The sequence below is a fragment of the Centropristis striata genome, chromosome 20, assembly GCF_030273125.1.
Source record: "Centropristis striata isolate RG_2023a ecotype Rhode Island chromosome 20, C.striata_1.0, whole genome shotgun sequence".
In the NCBI taxonomy this organism is placed as follows: Eukaryota; Metazoa; Chordata; class Actinopteri; order Perciformes; family Serranidae; genus Centropristis; species Centropristis striata.
In genome coordinates this window covers 14,876,114-14,891,592 of record NC_081536.1, presented here as the reverse complement: position 1 = coordinate 14,891,592, position 15,479 = coordinate 14,876,114, and the positions used below count along the sequence as shown (strand labels likewise).

Below are 15,479 nucleotides of genomic sequence, written 5' to 3'. Positions count from 1 at the left end.
TCTCTGATGGTATATGTCCTTTTGTTACATGTGGCCATGTTTGTTTTTCTTTCTATGTACTGTACTCAGGTCTCTCTTTATCTCAGTCAGAATACCGAAGATTAAATAAAGTTTGATGTACAAACTAGAAATGAGTGAATATTTTGTGGAAGGATGGTGTGGCATTCATCCCTCCAGTAGAGATCAACGGACTTGACAAGCTGTTATGAAGGCTGGTGGTGGCTTTATTCCATACTACATACAACACTTTTAAGTTGTCACTCATGTTTATTTTAAAAGCACAAAGCCTCATGATTTTTTTTCTCTGTGGATAATGTTAAGATCTAATTTTCCTTTCATAACAGGAGTACATGTGAAACAGAAGAGTAAAAAAATAACAATAGGTGAGAAAATACCTTATATTATTTAGTTTGTGCAGCTGTTAATTGTCTCAGTATTATTTAGACAGAATCTGAGTTAGGATTTGGTTAGGCACAAAAACAACTTGGTAAGGTTTGAGGAAAGATTAATGTTTGGTTAAAACTTGGTTAAGGTTAGGGGAACAGTGTGGTATGGGTTGAAATTGGTCAGGAGAACTTGGTTAAAGTTAGGGAAAGCGACAGCGGTGTGGACTTTATGGATCTATAATGACATCACACTGTTTCCTCCTTTGCTTCCGGCGGATAAAGATGATCATTCCTATGGCCACAAGAGGGTTGTGTCTCTTGAATATCAGACACACTTGATGCTCTCAATTTCCTTGACATTTTTCAATTTACTTTTTTGTGTTCGGAGCTTGTAACGATATGTCTTTGAAATATCTGCTGCCACCCCAATACAAAACCAAAACTTCTGTAAATTATAACTTGGTTTAGTGGCTTTTTAAGCTCATTGAAAAATAATTATAAAAGCACCCTGGGATGGTGGATAGAGAGAACAGAGACAGTCAGAGGGCACAAAGCTCATTCCTGTGAATAAGAGATGAGATGTTGCCACGGTGATATGCCACTTGTGGAAATAACTGTGAATGCAATGTGCCAGAGAGACACATACAGCTCCAGCAAAGTAATAAAAGGGGACCACAAAACTAAGACATCATTCAATCTTCAGAGACTAGAATGATCTGGTCCTTTTAGCCCCTCTGTCAGAAGGTGTTTTATGCCTTCATTACTCCATCTAAGTAGCCCCATGAAGGAGCTCTACCCTGCTCATGGTTTGCACAAAATCTATCAATGGGATTATTTTAAAGACACTATAGTAAATAGAAGACATTCATTTTCAGCGTGGTTGCAACAGTTTACCACTCAAACTATTTATTTGTTTTGAAATTAGTATTGATTTAACCTGAAGGGTAATTTGACCCTATCTGCACGTTGACTCTGTGCCTGACCCCAACTTCAAGTGCAGCCATGTGCATATCACATAATAATTATGATGATCACAAAAGCACTCATATAGACAACATATGGTACACATTACTCATGCTAGCGGGCAAATACAGCTGCGTCCTGACATACAGGAGAGGAGAGGAGAGGAGAGGAGAGGAGAGGAGAGGAGAGGAGAGGAGAGGAGAGGAGAGGAGAGGAGAGGAGAGGAGAGGAGAGGAGAGGAGAGGAGAGGAGAGCAGATGAGAGGAGAGGAGAGGAGAGGAGAGGAGAGGCAAAGTCATACTGCTTCTGGTTCTTCTTTGATGCATTGAGGCTTTGAAGTCAATACTGATGCAATTTAGGGCCTGAGGCAAAGACAGACCTACAAGCCAATTAATTAGCACCTTGCCATCGCTCCTAATATTGGGAGTCTCAGTAACAAAGCCAAAAAATGTCTCCACAAGCAGGCTTGACTTTGTTCGATGGTTAAACACAAGATGATTAAGTCAAATACATTGCAAATTACTTGAAAGAAATAAATTGCAAATAAGCATTTTAGCCGCACCTGAAATATATATCCTAACCAATCCTAATATGAATTTTCCTCTTGCTTTTATTCCTTTTCACTTTTACCTGCCCTCTCATATAATAATCTTACTTCCTCCCTTCCTTCCTGTGCCTGTTACATCACCTGCAATCGTCCCCAAATGATCTCATGGAAACTGTGAGCTGTGAGCGGCGGGCTGGTGGAGGTGATGTGTTTTAGGGACACTGCGTGGCCGTCCCATCCCAGGAAACAGAATCCCAGTGGGGGTAAACGGATCTGAAACCTGGCTTAGCAGATGGTCCCCACTGTGCTGACTCCTCTGATAAGCAATTAGAAGCGCAAACATGACACGAGTGACAACAGCATATTCAGAATGAACCTGAGACCATATCTACGACCGGGACTGATACTGACACAGGAGTCATAGGACGGTCAGAAAAGATTGAAATATGAAGCATAAAATACAGAGATGCCTACACACGGAAAGCTGACATTCAATCATTCACCTTCTGAGGCTCTGCAGAGCACAGGAGGGGGGTGTTTGCCATCAATATAAAACCTTATGTGACAGTTGCTTTTTGTTGCTTCTTAGGTCAGTTTCAGGAGGAGTAGAACCATATCATCTATCTTCCACCACCGATGCTGCTGCAATAATAACCTGTCCACCCTATAACGCAGAGGTAGGGATGCAGTCAGCCCCATCTCCGATGATCCTTTCACTCCCACACTATCTCTCTCTGTGTGACTCAGACCTGCTGATGTATAGATGGTGAGACAGACTGAGAAGAGGAGGCAGTTCTTGCTCCACAGTGCGACTGACGTGCAGCATATAAAGCCTGCACCAAGAAAATGTTAATAATCTGATACTTCATCAGTCCCCACAGGGAAAATCTCTTAATGCTTGGCCCACTCCAGGGAGCTCAGGGCACTAAGTGAGTTAGAAAGCAACACCTACAGTACAGAGCTGGGAGGTATTCTGTTTCTTCCTCGAGGAACCTCCAAGTCAATTTACCATCATTCAGTAGCAGATTGCCAATTACTATTTGCTTGTACTAAGAAACTTGCACCTGAAATCCCAAATTAGTTTTCCTTTTTGCAGGCATAATAATATTGAGTTAAAAGGATGTTTGTGAATACACATTTAAGCCTGTGAGTGGGTGAGCTTGTGTAGGAAATTGACTGACAGCTGACTAAGAAAAGGTGGTGGGGCACATTGTGAAGTTTGTTTACAAGCCACAGACTGACAGATTTTGTTAGCAGTCAATGTAAGGCACAATAAGAACCACTTCATTTTAGTAATCACCAAAAGTGATTTATTATGCATGTATGTTGTTAAGGTGTTCAATGGTGCTGCAGGTGATGAGCTAATTAGCTATGTAGAGTGGCATATTTCTGAAGGGCGGATGTTAGCTCGTTCAGCCAGCCAAGGTGGAGTACAGGACGTGTTCACAGACAAGGGTGAGACATTAGTGGAAACCAACTTATTTAGACCTCTGAAGGACACCTCGCTCCATGTAATCACCTCTCCTTTCATCCATCCGCTCCACTTTTAGTTTCAAGGTAACAGGTTCTTGTGACAATTAGGAAATCAGCTTGCTGGAGAAAGACAAATGTAACCCAATTACTTAAGTGTAGAATAAGTCATTCTCTGCCACGGCATCCCTCAATTAGAACAATAATAAAAGATGCAGAATGTCTGCTATGGCAATCAGTTTCTCCCCATGAGGATTCCTTCAGTGTTCATAATTCTGGAGGTGTTTCTCTAATAACTTGTTATCCAGATGTTCAAGAGGTTTTCACAGGGAACCAAGTCTCCTCCACAGACCAGACTAGGTGATCTATACCAGTGATACCACTGAATAAGGCAGTTTCACTTCAGAAATTTGCCAAAAACTTTTGGCACATGGGTGGAGGGGCTGGCGCTGAGCTGCCACCAATATTTGCTCACCTTTTTTCTCTGATCACTTAAGATCCAAACATTCAATGGCTAAAATCCTTCATCCAGTTTAAATAAATATCCATTAACAGATTTTCTGGGGGTATATGAACATTGTTGGAAACAATTGGAATAATGTATAACATAAGTACTCAACAAATTATATAAAATAAGAGCTATTTTTAGACATTTTGATGCAGAATTGTTGCATATTATATTTTAAATGCAAGTAAACATACAGAATGTAACTGTCTGCATATGACGGAATCATACTTTATGCTAATGCAGTATCTTGTACAATAATGCACCTCTGAATTAATAGGAAAAATAAAAGAAAGCTCCTGTTTAATCAGCAGTATGGCAACCAAAGGAATTCTCATTCTTTGCTAATCTTGGTAATGTCCTCTGTCCCTAATCCTATTTTTGGAGAGCTTTAAGAAAAATGTCTGGCAGTGGCAGCGGTGTTAGATGCGGTTGGATCAATGTGATGCTGCAAGTTCTGATCCATTAGGTGTGCGTCATCCCACAGGCACTGAGTCACTCAGCACACCTCCCAGAGACCATACCAGGCAGCCATGACAAAAATGAGACAGGGAGAGCGCTGCCTTAGAGGTGACAGGGGGCTCCAAATGACAAACATGAGAATGTCTGCATCCTCTGTGACTGCCTACTTAGGTCTCTCTCTGTCTGCACGCAATTTTCTGCCTGTCCATTTGCCTATTTGCCCGTTGAGTGTTTGCTCTGTGACTGTGTGTCTCAAACTGTCTGTCAGTCTGTCTGTCTGTCTGTCTCTAGCCTGCAGTCTAATGTGACTCTAAATGTAATCTCATTTCTGACTACCCTGTCACTCCTCAGCCCGAGGTTTCCGCAAAGCATAAATAATCATATTGTAAAAAGTAAACAGAATATCATTACTGCAGGCACTTGCTGAGATTCAAGGAAGGCATTTTTGTAATTATCTAATAGCATGGACAACTTGTTTAAAAGCCATAGCCAGTTCAGTGTAATTATCTAAGTGATTTTGGATTTTCTTACAACACACTCCAAGGGCAATGCCACCAGAAAAAAACAATATATGAAAAACAAATTATGAAATAAAGTACTTGAACCTTTTTACTTTATCGTTTTAGTTACTGGGGCGTAATTTCATTTGTGACTATTTTTAGAATGAATGTGCTGAGTCGTTTTTCTCTGCCCAGACTAAAGGAAACAAATGAACATGTACTGTCGCCACAGTGTCTCAGACACATTGGCTTGTAAGTCACAGGTGACTTTGATCTAATAAGGAGAAGGCCGCTGGCCAGCTAAGTGAAACATCACTCCTGTGTCTGCTCTCTTGACCTTTTCCTTTGCAGAACAGTTTGAGGGAGGGTGGGACAGACAAGGGCACTGGGGGCTGCAGAGAGAGACAGCGGGTGTAGGTCATTGGCTCTTTAGCAATCGAGGCCCAGGTGGCAAATGGATGGCTTAATAGATGGGGGAAGGAAAGGAGGAACAAGTAATGATGAGTCATCCCGCAGAATGGATCAGAGTTATGACGGGCCTAAAGCGGGGCTGCAGGGAAAATCATTCATGAGGACAAATTGAGACCAACCATCCCAGAGTTGTAAAACTCTCCCTAGTGTGCTGCAAATTCAAAAGCAGTGGGATGCTAATCAATTAAACGGAACAAAGGAAGAGATTCAACTATAACTACACTATTGTGTGATGGTGTTATCCATTAGGTGAGACAAAGTAGTTTTCTTAGCCCTGCTTCATATTTCAAATAGAATTTATCGAATCTTTCTTTTCTGATTTATGTTGCCATTATGGAACTCAGTAGTTGTTTCACACTCTGCACTCTTCTCCTCTTACGTGTAATAATATAATGTAATAATATAATATAATATAATACTGTACGCTGTGCCTGTATTTATATATGCACGATCAGATGTACAGCACTATGTCTGCTTGCTAAGTGAGAAAGCAGTGTGTGTGAATTTCTGCCAGCTGAAACGATGCAGCTCAATGGCAGGGCTCCCTGTTGCTCTTCTTTCCTCCTATGACACCCTGCTTTCCCTCTCATCTCCTCCTCCTCCTCCCTCTTCACTCCTCTGCCGCTCAGTATACGACTTATGTTTCTTTTGTGGCAGCAGCCCAGAAAAACCAAGCCAACACGGCTGCCTTCACACAGCTGACGTGTGGCCATGGTACAAGAATACATTCTGAACCACAACTCAATCCGGTGACATGTAACACTAAATCAAGGACTGAAACCAATAAAAAAACATATAACCAGGCATTTATCATTGCATAAAATGATTTACAAATGAATGTACACATGCAGTCATGCACTAAACATAAATACTTAACTATAATGCCTCCAAATTATACCTAAAAATAAAATAAGCATAAGCACTGAAGTTTCAGGTGTTTTATACTCTGCTAGAAAGACTCTGAAAGAAACAACAGACAGACAGACAGACAGACAGACAGACAGACAGACAGACAGACAGAACCTGTCTCATTTGGTTCAGACTTTGCCCTCTTCAGTGTGATCTGAACCAAAATTAAAGGTGTGAAACCTCATAGAAGGTATGGACCAAAACAGCTAAACTTTGGTGCAAAAAAATGAGTCTGTCTTGGTCCAGATCAAATTGAGCCATGGCCCAGTTTGCTTCTAGTGTGAAAAGGTTTTTGAATTGTTCATCCTTTTGAACTGATTACAAGAAGATCTGGGTGGCTATAGTCATGTTATAGGTGGGAAGGCTGCTAAAAGGAATTGGACTTTCAGGGGTGGAAAGGCCCTAAAAGTCAATGACCATGCTTCAAGGCTGTACAGTATTGCTTTGACATAAATGCTATCTTAATTATGCTCCCATGTTTCCAGTGGTAATGCTAGCATGCTGATGTGTAGCAGGTATTATGTTTGTAGTGTTCATAAAGCCAAGATTTTTGGAAATGTCATTAGTTTTTCAGGTATGTGATCATAAATACCTGCAAAATTTACTATATTACACTAGAGGGGGTGTTAGGAGATCATCACAGTTATTATAGTTCTTCAAATATCCTAAAGTGTATGCTGATGAGAAATTTCAGTCTGGACCAAAATGGCGGACTGAAAGACCTGCATTGTTATGCCAGGAGCCATTACCCAAGGCTGGCTAAAAACTAAATACTCATTAAATTACTGGCAAAAAATATTCATATGGGTGGCCACACCCATCACTCACTGTAACAAAAAAAATAGTTCATGATGACTTATTAGGTATATTTCATATTTTGGAAGAAATAATGTATGTTCTCTTTGTAATTGTTGTAGACTGTGGTACTCATACATGCATATATAGTCGTGTGTATAAGAGACTTGGGCACCACACCCTTCTCGCTCCTCCTGCTCCTTCTATCTCACTCTCTCTGCTGCAGTGCTTGTCCCCTGCGGTCCCTCTAGCATAAACAGCTATTCATCACCGCTCAGAGGATTTAAGTCAATGCCAATTGGATTGCCATCGACTGAACTGATAAATTATGGCAAATGACAAAATGAATAAGCTGTGCAGCTAGCTAAACTCAGCAACTGGGAGAAACAGGAGGGAGGCAAGAAGAAGTCTGGATGTTTCAGAGGGCACCGAGTTTGAGTTAAGGGAATAGGAGCAAACTGGCTCAGAAATTGAGTTTCATTACGGAGGAACACAGTGCTGGAGCAAAGTGTCATGTCACTGAATGCTGAACACAGAGGTGAAAAATTGATAGATTTGTCCGTGTCCACTGCTATTAATTTACAGAGAAATTGGGTTGTGAAGCGAGTGTGACGATTCCTGGAGAGACGGTCTCTGCGGCTATTGATTGTTCATTTCTCATGTCAACATGACAGGCGCTTTCTTAGACAGATACTTTTGACAGACACATGGAATCGAGAGTTGTTGGATACATATAGACGTGTATATCTGTCCATGTGTCCAGGAAAGGGCTGGGTAATAATACATATTGGTTATTTATCAACTTTTGGCAGTATCATATCATCATCATCATAATTTTACAAATTTCTGTTATGTACATAAAGGATACATATTTATGGTTTTATTTGCTTTAAATTGTAATATTATGGTAATGCTTTCATCCATATCACTCAGCCCTAGTTGAGTGTACTTGCATATGTGTCTCTGTGTGTGGGTGGATGTGTTTGCTGTACAGAGTCCTCATTCATCAACACATACTGCTCCCCATGGAGGGATAAAACATTATGTAGTAAATTTCTCACTCATGCAATCATGCATTATAATAGGCAAGATGTCTTATCCTACTAAATGCATATGAAGAGACATAATATGCTGCCTGTTACTTTTATGCAAAAGGAGTAAGGCTATTGTTAAAGTGTGGTCCTGCGTGGTGCAGGAGATGGTGCTGTGTTGACAGCTGTATCCATGCTGAGGAGTTTACTGACAGAAATAAATTAGTTTGACACACTCGACGGGAAAGCGTAATTAGCCAGCCCAAACAGACACACACTGACATACATCCACACGCATTCACTTGCACAAGTAAACACACACAGCATGGAGAAACATACTCTATCTACACAGGCATACACATCAGACGCACACACATACGTTCATGGATAAACTCAGGGATGCAAACAGACTCTGGCAGTGCCCAACGGCTGCTGTAAAAAACATGAATATGCTTATGCGAGCCGAAAGGACTGTTAGTAGAAAAATGTACTTATACATAGGGGTAAATACATGCAGCACTAACATAAACAAGCAGTCTGAAACACAGACCACCGTGAATGACAGCTGTTATCTGTGCAGGGGGTGCAAGAAAGTGCATTCACACTTATTTTCTCCACAACAGGATGTTTGAGGACACATGGAAACACAATGAAATTCACCCACAGTGTCCTTACACACTTTGTACAATCTCACCTTGTTTCCTGCCAAGTCACACACACACGCACACGCACACGCACACACACACACACACACACACACACACACACACACACACACTTTAAGCAACTGTCCACACACATAAGCTAAAAATTGGGAAAAAATAAGACAAGAGAGGGGTGATTACAGGCAGAGGTGCACAGAGGGAGGAAGCGTGGGAAAGAAAAGTGTGCTTCCTGTCAGAGGCTCTACTGCTGATCTGCTTTTGAAACAGCTGGATTGCACAGGATTTGTTACAATTGCAGTTAGAATGCATGTGCTGTCACTCTGCTGCAGAGATAGACAGATGTGTTGTATTTGCAGATGACAGAGGTCAATATGCAGAGTGCCATGCAGTGTGTGGGTGGATGGGTAGGCAGAGGGATGACCACAGGGTTTAGGGAGCGGACCATGTGAACAGATGGTCCCTGGTTGCCACCCAAGATCCCATTAAGAAAGATGGCAGGGCTGACCTATTTCTGGACCCACCATGCCGTGCAAATCTACTGCGCAGAGTGATAGGGCAAATATCTAGATTCATAGGTTATAATCCTCGCTGTTTTTGTTGGACATTATGGGATTGCATATGTTGTTACTGTAGCATTAATGCAGGAATCAATTAAATAAGATGCTGTGGTAATGCAGCAAAAGAATTCCACCCACTCATATTTGCAGCTGTCCAACCAGTCATTTCCTCGGACGTTGTGCCCTTGAGTGCTTAATGAGGTCTTTCTACAAAGCAACTCGGGTGATACGGTTGTCAAGAGACCAATGAGCCATCCACTGTCAGACCAGAGGTGCTGTGCATTTCACCTATGTCCCACATGCAGTGTCTTTGTGTGGACAGCTGTCTCGCAGGGCTCGGAAAGGCACTTCCTCCTTAAGCTGCAGCTGGCACTTAGTCGCTTAGTTACTTCCTGCTCTGTTTAAGACCCCGCAGACTAGCTTTTTCACCTATCAATCAATTTCCAAACAGTTCTTCTTCAAAAAAAAATTTTTATTAACCTCCTTCACTCTCCCACCCTGAACAGGAGGTCAAGTTTCAAAAAGTGATCTCACTACAATGAAATGGCTAATATGCGGACTAAGGTCATCACACATTAATAAAATTGAGCTCATTAAGCCTGCCCGCATTGAGCCTAGGGATGGGTACCGAATTCGGTACTTTTATAGGTAGCGACCGAATTCCGCCGGTACTACCGAGTTCCGATTCATGTAAAATCCAACGGTACCATGTTTCGGTATCTAAACGGCGTTAACTTTAAACTGATCATTGATTTCAACCTGTTTTCATTTGACGTCTTTGATTAACAAGCGTGCTGACGATCGCACTATTTTTTTTATTTTTTTATTTACCTCCTCCTCTGGTCCTTTCTGCTCACCGCGGCCACTAGCTGCTGCCCTCTTCCACCCCGGCGCAGAGACGAACAGCCCGGCTCTAGGCCAGCTAGTCGCCAGCTGCTATCTCTCCAATGTCTCTACCCGGGCTTGGCCTTCGTCTGCCTCGAGACTGGACCTTCCTTACTCCGTTTGCTCTCTCCATTCTTCTGTAGACCAGTCATTAACAGCTAGCAGCTAGCTGCTGCATCTCTGGTCCTCCGCTAATACTCCGCTCTTCAACTCAGGAATATTACCTGCCACTTTACTCCAAACTGCCTCGCTGAAATTAAATCCCTCGGACTCCTGCGTCACCCTCGATATGTACACAGAGCAGCCCGACTCAACTTTGTTTATTCCATCATGCTATGCCCACAATACTGTCTGACCGGTGCTCCGCCGCACAGCTACGACGTCATCACAACAAATCACACGTGCACTTGCAACCTTTTTTTTTTTTCTCCTCCATGCACTTGCCACCTGAGAGCGCTCCTCTGCATTCTTTGATAACACTGCAACCTTCACGTTACAAAATGCAAGTTCACTCAACAATAAAGCACTGCTCATCCTGGATTTTATATTGTTTTGATATATTTTTTAAAGTTTATATTTTGAGAAATAAATATGTTGAATTGAAAAAATTAGATTTTATTATCAAACAAATTAACATTTATTACCACATAAACAAACGCAAAAGTACCGAAAATTGGTACAGTTGGTTCAAATGTGAAAGGTACCCATCCCTAATTGAGCCTGTCCAAACTATTCCACAGGGCTGCTGATATTTGTTCCAACGAATCAAGAGCATACCTGATACAATCAATGAGCTGTTTGAACACTAAGATCAGATAATTAAATGACCCGTGTCTTTTGTGCTCAAGCTCAGATGGAAGGATAACCTGCAGCCACATGGCCCTTTAAGGAATAGTTTGGACATGCCTGGAGGGACCCCATGCAGAACCATTTTGGAATAGGCGAAAATTACAAATTTCTACTGCATGCAAAAAAAAACCCGGCATGGTTTCTATCCTAATCATCATGGGATTCGCATGAAGTGGGCATGTCTGTAAAGGGGAGACTCATGGGTACCCACAGAACCACTTTTAATTCAGAAGTATTGGCCATAACAGTTTTTCCCTCACCAAAATGTTGCCTCTTTTTGGAGCGTTTTGTTAGCCTATGACAAGTATGACATGGTTTAAACTAATGGATTTAATACTGAGCCTACTATAGCTTCTGAAAGAAGAAATGTTAGTCACAGCCACCGGCTTCCAAAGGGAGCAGAAGAGGTTAAATATTTATTGTAATAAAATATGTTTTTATTCTTCTCTCCTATTTTTTTTGATGACTACATTACCAGTAGAGGATCATGTTCGATTATGTGAAAGTTCATTACCCCTCATGTTTTTCCCTTTGACCCCGAGCTTAGTGTCAAATGAAAACCACACTCAAGTGCAGATCATGTGTGAGTGTGGTGATAAATATTAGATAAGGTGATATTGTAAAGGTGATGGGTGAAACAAAAAGCTAAAGACCCACACAGAGGAGCAACACAGGCTCATGCTAGCATCAATTATTTCCCCACGGTATTTTATAAGGCACATAAGGTGACACGGAGCCTAATCGAAATTGGATATATGGCCCTGTGTGTGTGTGTGATGGTGCTTGGAGGGGCTCATGCATGTAGGTTACTGATGCTATGATCACACAAAGACAGGGGACTTTGACATACGACCAGTCTGAGGAAACAACATATTATCACCACATTTGTCTCTTGAAATCACATAAAGCACAAAGATGTACACACACATAGCCTGTGTGCACCTGCTGCTCTTTGTTTACTGTTATTGCAAGGTCTGAGCAATGCCGTGAGCCATAATAGCTTTCTGCTCTTGAAGCCTATAACTCAGCAAAGGGACGTCTTTAAAACAGGCCGCTAATGATCAAAACGATTCTCATGCCACACATGTCCTGTTTTAATGGTTTTGCAGGGTGGGTGGAGACGTGTTCATTTAATTCCTTTTTCATCAGAGCAAAGTAAAGTCGCATTAGCACCAATAACAAAACGGACCTTGTTTTTCACACACCGCTGATTCGGTGCAGCATGGGGGGAAACAATATGGGGGACTCCTGGGCCAAGCTGCTGCCACGGGTGGATTCAGATTTGTCTGGTGATTCAATAAGCCTGGGGGTATACTTGATCTTTCTCTGGCAGTGAAGTCATCAAGACAAACAAATGAACATGGATGGAGGGCTCTGCCTTGCTGCCTACCAGAGGCGATCCATCTCAATCTGCTTTAGCTTTGACTCTTCTACCTGGATAGAGAGGAGCCTGTATCACGCTTTAATCCTACCTCTGTGTGTGTGTGTGTGTGTGTGTGTGTGTGTGTGTGTGTGTGTGTGTGTGTGTGTGTGTTATTTTCTGCTCTGCCCAGGCAGACACCCCCCTAATGTCAGATGACTGAGCGCCACTACACAGCAGTTGCCATGGTTACCAGCCAGGTTCTGTGTACACGGATACTCATCGCAATTTTGATCTGCAGTGAAGCACTGATGGGAGAGCAAGAGTCTCCCAAAATCAGCCACCCCCCCCCCCCCCCCCCCGCCCCACACACACACACAGATATATATATATATATATATATATATATACAGATACACAAGCTGTCATGCATGTTCTGTATTGTGGAGAAATACAAGCATCCATGCATCCACAAATGTACACATTCCACCCACATTAAAAACATACTCATTCACCTACACGGAACGCTCAACAGCAGCGTACATATTGTGCTGCATATCATCAGAGTGAACATGCACGCAAACACAGCCTGCTGGGCAGAATTAACAGCCACACCAGAAGTGGAACAAATCACAGTAGGTGATACATCGGGATATCTCTACACCTAGAAACCCCTTAAAAGCAACCAGTGCTGTATTTCTCACTCTTCATCTGCCTGTCTCTCTCTCTTTATTGGTGTGTCAGTTTCTATGTTTCTTTGCTCTCTCTCTCACACACACACACAGACACACATAGATGCATACTTAAAGGGCAGATTGGGAGTGCTCAGTCAGAGCATAAGATGAAAGCGAGAGGGAGCTGTGTCCATGCCAGCGGAGCTGTGTGAGTGGGGAAGTGATGAAAGAGAGGCTCATTTAGTAAATTGACAGCTCCCTTCAGGATTCTTCATCTTCTTCACCATGAAAGGCCTGATTCCTTCTCAACTCCCAGCTATTCTCACCAGGCGTGAAGAAACTGTCACATTACAGCAAACGTTAACAATGACAGCGTTAGTATTTTAGTTGGGATCCATCTCTCTCCTGACTCCCACTGCTGCTTCATTCAGTCCACAGATGCACAGTGGAAGTCTTTGCAAGATAGACATGCATCTGCTAATTCTTTGATGCAAGTTAGGGTCTAAAAGGAAAGCTAGACAAGACAGAACTAAGAATAGATCAAAAATATGTTTTCCTATCTACAAAAGGACACACACACCTAGACAATGCATAAATAGAAACAAACTGTAAGCACATGTGCGAGTGTCGTAGAGCCTGCATTATTTTCTAATGGCTATCAGGGGGGTGACTCCACTGGTTGCAAAAAGAAGTCAGATTGTATGCAAGTCTATAACAAAATGACTCCACTTCTTTATCCCTCAGGAAACATTTTCCTAATGCATTTATGGTCTCTATTGTTGGTTTCAAGTATTTTTTAAGTACCGCATGATGTTCATTTTGTAAATTATGGTCCAAGTAAAATACCACAGTCACCAAAGAGCACTGTGAAGAAGTTTGACTCTTTCACAGTGTGGTTTTTACACAGTATGTAAATTTCAGATGCCCCCTGCTAACAAAGCTAGCTAGCTAGTGCAAATGTAAGCTTATAAGATAGTGTCCTTCTGGTTCTCAATCCATTCCACGCATGTGTTGGTTGCAAAAAACTTGAAAGGCAGCAGCCAAAATGCCCAAATCATGGCTATACCAATGGGTAACGTCACTGTGTTGACGTCCATTATTTTTATATATTCTATGCCTTGTGCATATTCTGTAGCACCCTAATTTTCTTAGCAGAAATAGCACGTTTTCTAAGCTGTTCTTGAAGAGCACTTGATGCAGAGACCCTCAATATTTTATTTCAGTAGGGGGAAAAATGTATAAAGACCCGGAATAGCTGTTGCCAGGCAGACTTCACTTGAGGTTATGTAGTCCAGCATGGAAATGCCGGGGTAACTTGAATGGGCTCCAGTTTTAATCAGACACTGTGAATTAGTTTCATACTGAAGGCAGCTAATAGAATGAGGCTAGCAGTAACAGGCAGCATGCTGCTCATAGCTGACTGTCTGCTGCTCAGTGGAGCTAAGTGGTAGACATCTTGCTAAGCTGAGGGGAGGAGCGCATGAGAAATGCTGCTGATGGAAAGGCAGTTTTTAATTTTAATCATGTATTGTGCAAGAGCCATGCAACTGCATGAAGCAGCACAGGACAGAGGGTACACTTTAGAGATTGGATCAAATGTATCTGTACAGGCTAACACTCTGTCCTTAGAATATATATCCTTGAAGTCACTTGGTGTTACACACATCTGCTAAATCTGTTGCTACAACAATTTTATTGTGATATATGGCCAGAATTAAAGGTTTAGTTGAAATGTAAAAACTCAAGCAATATGGGAGCAGCAGCACAACATTATATATGAGTTAGACCATTGCAGATATATCAGGATTTGGCAAAGAGTTGTAGAGCGCAGGAGAGATTCTGGAGGCAGAGTGAGGGATGAATCTAAAGTAAGGAGGGTCAGCAGGGGAGAGGGACTGTAATTCATACCAAGAGAAAAGCCACAGTGACAGCTCCTTACCTATTGCACAAACACCATGCTACCTCTCGTACTTGACAAATAAATCTCCTTCTCACATACACACAAGCATGTGTGCATGCACACACATAAATACACACACGCTCATCGGTTCAGCTGGCAGAGGCACAGCAGAGTGAGTTACAGCGTGCCGCACATAGGCCATTGCAGCAGAAAGAAGGCTGGACGGTGCCAGCCAAATAGCCCACTGAGATTCAGCGAGGACTGAGCATCCCCTAGCTTCTGTGGGGATCAAATGAATTGCCCTACAGTAGGTCTCCAGTGGGACCTGTATTAAACAGGTGAGGAAATGTGTACATGGCAGTGGATTATGCAGTGGATTAATCTGAAACCCAACTTGGGTGTGAAAACCAGTTGCAGTGTGTTTGCCTGAGGAAAGATTCAACTGCTGCACTTATCTGAATGTGGGTTGGGCAAATGATTAGTGTCAAAAAAGTGCTAATGGATTTGAGTCTGGATTTGGGGGTTTGGGTTATTTATAGCCACTTAAAGA

The 15,479-nt window shown here is 42.2% G+C and overlaps 1 protein-coding gene across 11 annotated transcripts in view; it reads right to left on the bottom strand.

Moving 5' to 3' along the window:
* Positions 1–15,479, bottom strand: part of kcnma1a (potassium large conductance calcium-activated channel, subfamily M, alpha member 1a) — a 153,396-nt gene that overhangs the window by 100,758 nt on the left and 37,159 nt on the right. The gene's annotated exons all lie outside the window — the stretch shown is intronic.